Below are 8,238 nucleotides of genomic sequence, written 5' to 3'. Positions count from 1 at the left end.
ATGGATAGCCTAAAGATTGATAAACCGGCTTTTCATTCAACCGCTGTTTTTACAAATACCACCCCAATCACTTAAACTAACGAATGCACACTAAGTCGTAAGTCTATGTGACACGTCAGATCTAGCCATAACGTTTGGGCCGGGTTTGGGGTGTTACAAGTAAAGTCATTTTAGCCACTTTTAGTTATTGAAAGGTAAGGTATTTTGGTAGGCTTGTAATGGTTGAGAATGGATAAATTGAGATATGTTTTGGTAAGGAATTAAGTTAGATTATGATGCTTGAAATAAGGTAATGTTGACTTATGTTGGCATGTTATGTTTTGGTTTGTTATGTTTTGGTATGTTTGTGGTTCCTTTGAATAGCATATTGGTTAGGTAAATTAGAATGCTTGAAATGGTATGTTATTGCAAGTTTGAATGGTTTTTGAACCACTTGATTGTGTGCACAAATGGTTTATATAATTATGCATGAAATAGTCTTGCAAATGGCTTGATTTTAGGTAGATTTGGGTCCACATGGCCTGAGATACGGGTGTGTGACTCAGCTGTGTGAGACACACGGTCATGTGTTATCTGATGATTTCTTTAGGGTGCAAGTTAGTGAGTTACACGACCTGAGACACACAATTGCCTTTATGTGTTCCTTCCCATCTATTTGAGTGTTGTTTTCCTTATTACTAAAGAGACTTTAACCATTTTGCTTTTGAAACATCGACATTAACTGGCTTATCTATTCGGAGGGGTTATCTATTCGGGATTTCAGTTGTCCACATGTAACTTGGACTTGCCAAATGTCTATCATATTGTTTGCATCTCCCCTCTAGTCGATTAAATCTGTGACGACATGTAGCATGGTCATTTCCCACGGCTCTTTTTTGCAATGGTGGAGGTTGGAATGGGGGATTTTTTCGAGTTTGTGCTTGATTTTCTACTCCTTGTTTACCTTCCCACTTGAAGTTTGAATGATCCCTCCAATCGGGATAGTAGGTATCTGAAGAGGGATCTTGACCCCTATTGCCTATGTAGCTCGCCTCTCCTGTTCGTTTTCAAAACATGGCTCTGTTCTCATCGGCTTGACAACTATTTCCAAATGATTAAGCTTCTCAATTATTCATCAGAATCTATCACCGTTGTTTTCTTTGTTCATCGCTTTCACCATTAGAGGCTTAGATCTGTACATAAACCTCTCATTGGGCCAAATGTTATAATTCATGTTCATGTCTTCTATGATTTTATAGCTTCGTTCGTATGTATGTAACATGAGAGATCCACCAGAAGCTCCTTCTAGGTTAGATCTAATCTGTCTGCCGACACCGTTGTATAATATTTGGATCTAGAGCCATGCTTGCAATCCATGATCGCCTCCTACAGAGACTCACCTTTATATTGTTTAAGATTTTCAATTTCTTGCCTCAACTGGATGGTTCGACTTATCAGGAAAAATTTATAGAGAAATTTTTTCGCTAGATCATTCCATGTTGTAAAGGAACCTAGTTTTAATGAATTTAACCAACCAGTCACATTGTTACATAAAGAAAATTGTAATAACCAAAGATGCACAACATCATCAGATACCACATTATCACTTCAAGTGCCGGTTCGGGTCTTCCACCATATTCCCCTTAAATTGCAATGTGTTTTAGATCATCTGGATAGTGGCCATCTTTATTTCAAACTTATTAGCGCTAGTCATCGGTCGTTCTATGCTTCATCGCATCACGTCTAGTGTATGTAGGGCATACTTCCGCAACGTCCATTGATCCATTGGGGCTTCTTATTGATTATGTCCTTGTTTCTCTCATGGATCCTCAAATAACGAATTTCCTCAAGGTATGTTAATTACAGCAGGTGGATCAATATTCATCGATGGACGGTTGCACCTAAGTAGTTGCTCCGAATTTGGGTACGATTCGATTATAATGCTGGAGCTTTGAGTCATAAACGATCTAGAAAGAAAATAAAAATAATTAAACAAAAATTAAATATTGTATCTATAGGTCTTAACGTTTTTACTTATCTTATTAATTGTAACAAAAATATTTTCACAATTTATTATTGAAACCTCACCGGGAACAACACCAAAAACTTGACCGCCTATAAACGAGTTATCATTTATAGTTAAATATACCACCAAAATTTTAAGAGATTACAACGACGGTGTCTGTAAGTGCGTAGGTCAAATTATAATATAGTTTACTACAATGAAAGACTTGGGAGTATTCTGAGGATCGTACCCAAGGGAGGATAAGTCTAAGTAGTAGTAATTGATTCCTATATTATGATAAACCATAAAATTTATTAATGAGATAAAAATAAATAACAAAACATAATAAATAGGAAAGATAAAAAAATGACTAAAATCAACAAACCAATCAGGAATTTTAACTCGCTTTAGGTTTTGTAATTAACTTCAGATTAAGGTTTTACGGTAGATTAGCTACCGATTAACAAATTATTACCTCATGGCCTCTAATTAACTAATCTATTGGTTGATACTAACTTATCTCTCGACCTCACTTTATCATCTAGGATAAATTACTATTTACTCGGGTCGACTTATCTTGTAACACCCCTTACCCATATTCGACGCTGGAGCAGGGTACGAGGCATTACCAAACTTAAACTCAAATACACATTCAAAACTGAGACACGAATTTCCACTCAAATTTAAAACCTTTCACATGAATTCACATTGTCCCTTAAATGAGCCTACGAGGCCCAAAACATACATTAGGAGTGGTACGGGACTAAATTGAGAACTTTGGAAACTTTTGGGAAACTTAGAAAATTTTCATGCAACATGCCTGTGTGTGCAGGCCGTGTGGTCACACAAGCCCGTGTCCTCAGCCCGTGTAACTCTCTATTTATGATGTCATACATAGTTTGGGGTCACACGGCCAAGTCACACGCCCGTGTTCCGGAGCCGTGTCCTTTACACTACTGAGACACACGGCCGTGTCTCTGCCTGTGTGGCCAAGAAAATGGCTTTTTACCAAGCCATTTGCCACCCTCATTTTCACACTCACATACACACTTTCAATGACACTTAGCATGACACAATTAACCTACCAACACAACCATAACCAGGGCTCAAACATATCAAAACAATTATTTACTGTTCATAACAAAACTGTCCACTTGAGTCATAGTCACTAAATTATTTATATCTTGAGCTACAGAATTCTAAATTAAGATCTGCTTGATTTTTTCGAAACTAGACTCAAATATCTTCCTGCCATAAAATTTTCAAAATTTAAGGTTTAGCCAATAAGTATAGTTAATTCTTAAAATTCATCAATGTTCTGTTGTTTGACAGTTTTGACCTTTCTTCACTAAAAATTAATTATCTGTTTGTATGGGATTCATATGATGTCCCTGTTTCTTTCTCCTGAAAATATACTCATTAAGAATACAAAAATATAAATTCGAACCCCCAAGTATTTTTATACAATTTTTAATGATTTTCCAAATTCAGAACAGCGGAACCCTAAATCATTCTGCCTTGTCTCACAAAAATTCAAATATCTCATACAATGAAATTATTTTGCTTACACCATTTCTTGTATGTAAAACTACACTCAATAGTCTATAATTTCATATTTTATTCAACTTCTAATTTTATTTCCAAAATTTTTGGTAATTCTTCAAAGTTATACTACTGCTGTTGTCCAAAACTGTTTTAATGCTAATTTTACTCTTTCATGATTTCTTTGTATTAACTTTCATTTGGACATACAAAACACCTAAGCATATCCATAACTAGCCATTCCAATAGCTAGTCATTATCGAATATTTATATGCCATTCATTGGCACAATTTAACCTATACATCAACAATAAAGACTTAAACATATCATTTCCTTACCTTCATATACATGCTTATAACATCATACTTTATCAAGTCCACACATACCCAATCACCTTCAACATAACAACTTACCACATGTATCATCTAGTCTAATTTCATTAACATACAATTATAAACCACATCACACAATAACATTGACATAAGCATACGAGTAATTAACATGCTGGCAACTCATTAGCCAATATAAGCCAATTTATGTGGCCACATACCAAATCAAATCCTTAATCATTACAAGCCAATACATTTGGCCATATCATAATGACACATACATAAAATGACTAAGTCTCTATACATGCCATAGACTCAAGGGTTTGCGTTCATTTACCCAACATGATAGCTTGATAGTGTGATAGCATCTCCGGTGATATCCAACTCGAGCTAGCGTACAACCCTATAAGACATGAGAAAGGAAGGGGAGTAAGCTACAAAGCTTAGTAAGTTCATATGCAAATAATAAGCAACAATAGTCATACATTTGTCATACAACAAACATAACATAACACAACACAACATAAACGTCATTAAATATTCATAAGCATAACTTATTGAATCACAATGCTTACCCTTTTTAATTTATAAGCATAATTTAATACATCTTAACATTTGTCAAACGATCATAACCTCTCAAATATAACATACCATAATAATCATTAACAAATCATTTCAAGCCTCATAGTAACATGCACATTAATTATGCGTATTCATATTTTCAAGCCTAAAGCTTAACGTCTTTCAATGATTTAAACTCTTAACTTCACATACTTTCATAACCATTTTAATAAGCAATTGTGCAAATCTTTCATTTTTTACACATATCCAATGAATCACAAATCAAGTGAACTAAACATCTTATCTCTCAATTTGATATGGCTCAAAAGCCTAACACATGATTCTCAACTGAATTTACCATGAATTTACACATCATCAACATAAATACTTATTCACAAGTTTAACTTAAGGTCACTTTCATAGTGATCATGAACTCATAATATCATGAAGCCAATGCTTATAAATTTCACGTACATACCTGTACGAACTCGTAACACAGTCATATCTTTTCACATCTTTAACATAATCTTTGAATTACCTATTGAACCACTTGGAATATTAAAGGATACCCGAGAAACCTCATACACATAGTAAGATCCCAATGCCATATCCTAGATATGGTCTTACATGGGATCACATATCGATGCCGATAACCCAACTATGGTCTTACACGATGTCGCATATCGATTGCATGTCCCAGACATGGTCTTACATGAAATCACATATCGATTCCATATCCCAGATATAGTCTTACACGAAATCACACATAACCCTAATGTCATGATATTTTTATCGTATCTATTCCTAAGGTTCAACCGGGACTTCTTCGTTAACTTGGCATTATCGAACTTACTCATAAAATCAATCATATAAATTATATAACATTAAAGCAATTTAAAACATAAATATAGCATTGCATTATTCAAATACAAACTTACCTCGATACCAAAACTGGTGAAAAGGACCTAACCATCAAATACTTGTTTTTCCCTCGTTCTAGGCCCAAATCTCATTTTTCTTGATCTAAAATATCAAATTTAGCTCACTTAGTAGTCATATTATTCAATCTGACCCAAAAATCATATTATGGAAAAAATTATGTTTTTGCCCCTAAAGTTTGACATATTTACATTTTTTCCACTAAGCTCGAAAAATTAAATTTATTTAATTTCTTTCAATTCCCAAGCCTACCCAAACCTTTTTTATACTTATAGCAGTCCAAAATTTTCATTAAATCACACTTTTATGGCATATTTTATAACTTTTTAGTCCTTTTAGGCATTTTCACTGAAAATCACTTAGTAAAAGTTGTTTCTCTGACCATAAACATGCATTTTCTACCATTAAACACAAAAATACACACATATTCATCATGGTTCAAAACCCTATACTTTAACTATATCTCAATTTAGTGGTAAAAATAGATAGATCTTGTTGCGAGGATTTCAAAAACATGAAAATCATTAAAAATGGGGCTAGAACGGACTTACAATCGAGCTTGGAAACTTGAAAAACTCTAGACATGGTTTCTCCTTGTGAAATTCAGCCATGGGGTTGAAGATGGACAAAAATTGGCTTTTAATTTTGTTTTTAATTCATTTTAATTATCAAATGACCAAATTGCCTTTAATGAAAAACTTTATAAATATACCAAACCATGTCCATTTTTGTCCACCAACTTAACCATTGGTATAATTACCATTTAGGGACCTCCAATTGAAAATATCATAACAATTGGACACCTCTAACATGTACAACTCAACTTTTTCACTTTTTACAATTTAGTCCTTTTGACTAAATTGAATGCCCAAACATCGAAATTTTCGAATGAAATTTTCACGAAATCATTCCATGAAACCATAGACCATAAAAATATAATAAAAATAAATTATTCCTCATCGAATTTGTGGTCCCGAAACCACTATTTCAACTAGGCCCAAAATCGGGCTATTACAACTTTCCCCCTTAGGAATTTTCGTCCCCGAACATCGTACCAAAAGAAATTTATTTTAACTCTCATGATTCACTTTCACTAATTTCCTAGAATCACAAATCATATCAACCTCGTATATCTCTTTCTAGTCACCTTGAACTTTAACACACAGTGCCGAAGTATATCGTCAAAGTTTTGAATTACTCTCTCAGACTTACAACCGATTTACAGGTGTATTAGCGTGCCAAGATGCAACTGCGTATTCATAGTTTCTTATAGCTTTTTCCATAATTGGGATATAGCCCTCGGATGTCAATCTGAAATAATGGGGACTGGCAACCTATGAGAGCTAACAACCATAGAAACATATAACTCGGTCGATCTGTCAAATGAGAAACCCGATCACCAAAACATCTATTTCAAATATCTGCACATTTAGATTACTCCTAAAATGAACCAACAAGCTACTACTGAGCCTCGTACAAAAATTTCATGCATAAGCTCTGAATTCATCTGCACATAATTTCTATCTCAAAACAATAACATCAGTCATTAGGTCAGACCTGAAATTCAGAATCAAAAATCCACTCATACTAAACTCATTTAGCTCACCATTCATTGACACATTTTTGAGATTCTCAAACTCACAAGGAAAGCATTAATTTAGTTTTTAACTTAGCTATAATCAGACCATCATCAATAAGATTAATCATGTAACCAGTACACACAAAATAAATAAAGAATTTTAAATCTGTTCAATAGTACATCACTAAAAAATCACAAATTCTTTTCTCAATTCAGACTAAATTCAGAACCTGTACTTTGGTCAATAATACCTTCAACTATTTTCAACTTTGCTAACATGCAACAGACCATTCAAACTTCCACAAATGTGATAACCATATCATTCAGAACAACTTTAACTCATAATAACATCAGCAGATTAGAACAAATCTAATGGGTATACCTTTGTATCATACTCTCTAGAATATCAATCCTTCATTCAGACTGTCCATTGATATACTCTTGAATGCACAAATTTTATTACCATAACTGAGAATACTTTAACTACATGTAACTCAAATCACATTTCAACTGACCAACTCATTCTGATAAAAACAACTAGGTTGATTTTGACTATCAAATAATAACATAACAAAATGTTCGTTTCTTCATGCTATTAAAACAATTCAAACACAAAATTCGAAATTCTCTTATCATGCTAATCAAAGACCTTTACAATCGCATTAGTTCAAAGAAACAAAGACATATCGATTGAATGCGTTGACTTTAATCAATTTGAGTTTGTGCTTCCATCTTTTATACCGTTGCCAATGTCAATTCCTTACACGAAAATTAGAGTAATCCAGATAACAGAATCACCATGTTTCTATGATTGGACCAGAAGCATAATCATAATAGACATAGTTATCACAAGCTAAAGAACATACTTTAAAGATAAGCCATGGTTGATAATTCAGGAAATAAGAATGGTAGAAAAACTGAGATAAAGAAATCCAAGATAGGATACCATACCGGAAGTCCGAAAAGATAACTCACAAGAAGATAATAAAGATCTTGATAATTCCTCAGAGAAAGCTAGAAGAAAAACACTGCTTACCGACTCTGGACTTCCATCATAACAGAGATAATATATTTCTCGCATCTATAAAACAACCATAATCAGTAGAAACATAAGATCAGTCTCACATAAATTTTTACCATCATCTTCATTCCAACATATTAGAATAGAATTCCGAAGAGATAAAGAAATGCTGATCATGAACCAACCAGACCAACAGAACTTTCGTCTAACATTATAGTCAGCTAACTTTCTCACACGATAAGAATTTCACCAGAAAATGAACAATCACACAAATATCTCTAAG

The sequence above is a fragment of the Gossypium hirsutum genome, chromosome A05 (assembly GCF_007990345.1).
Source record: "Gossypium hirsutum isolate 1008001.06 chromosome A05, Gossypium_hirsutum_v2.1, whole genome shotgun sequence".
Classification (NCBI taxonomy): Eukaryota; Viridiplantae; Streptophyta; class Magnoliopsida; order Malvales; family Malvaceae; genus Gossypium; species Gossypium hirsutum.
The sequence above is the reverse complement of the archived record's forward strand: the minus strand, read 5'-3'. Positions refer to the sequence as shown.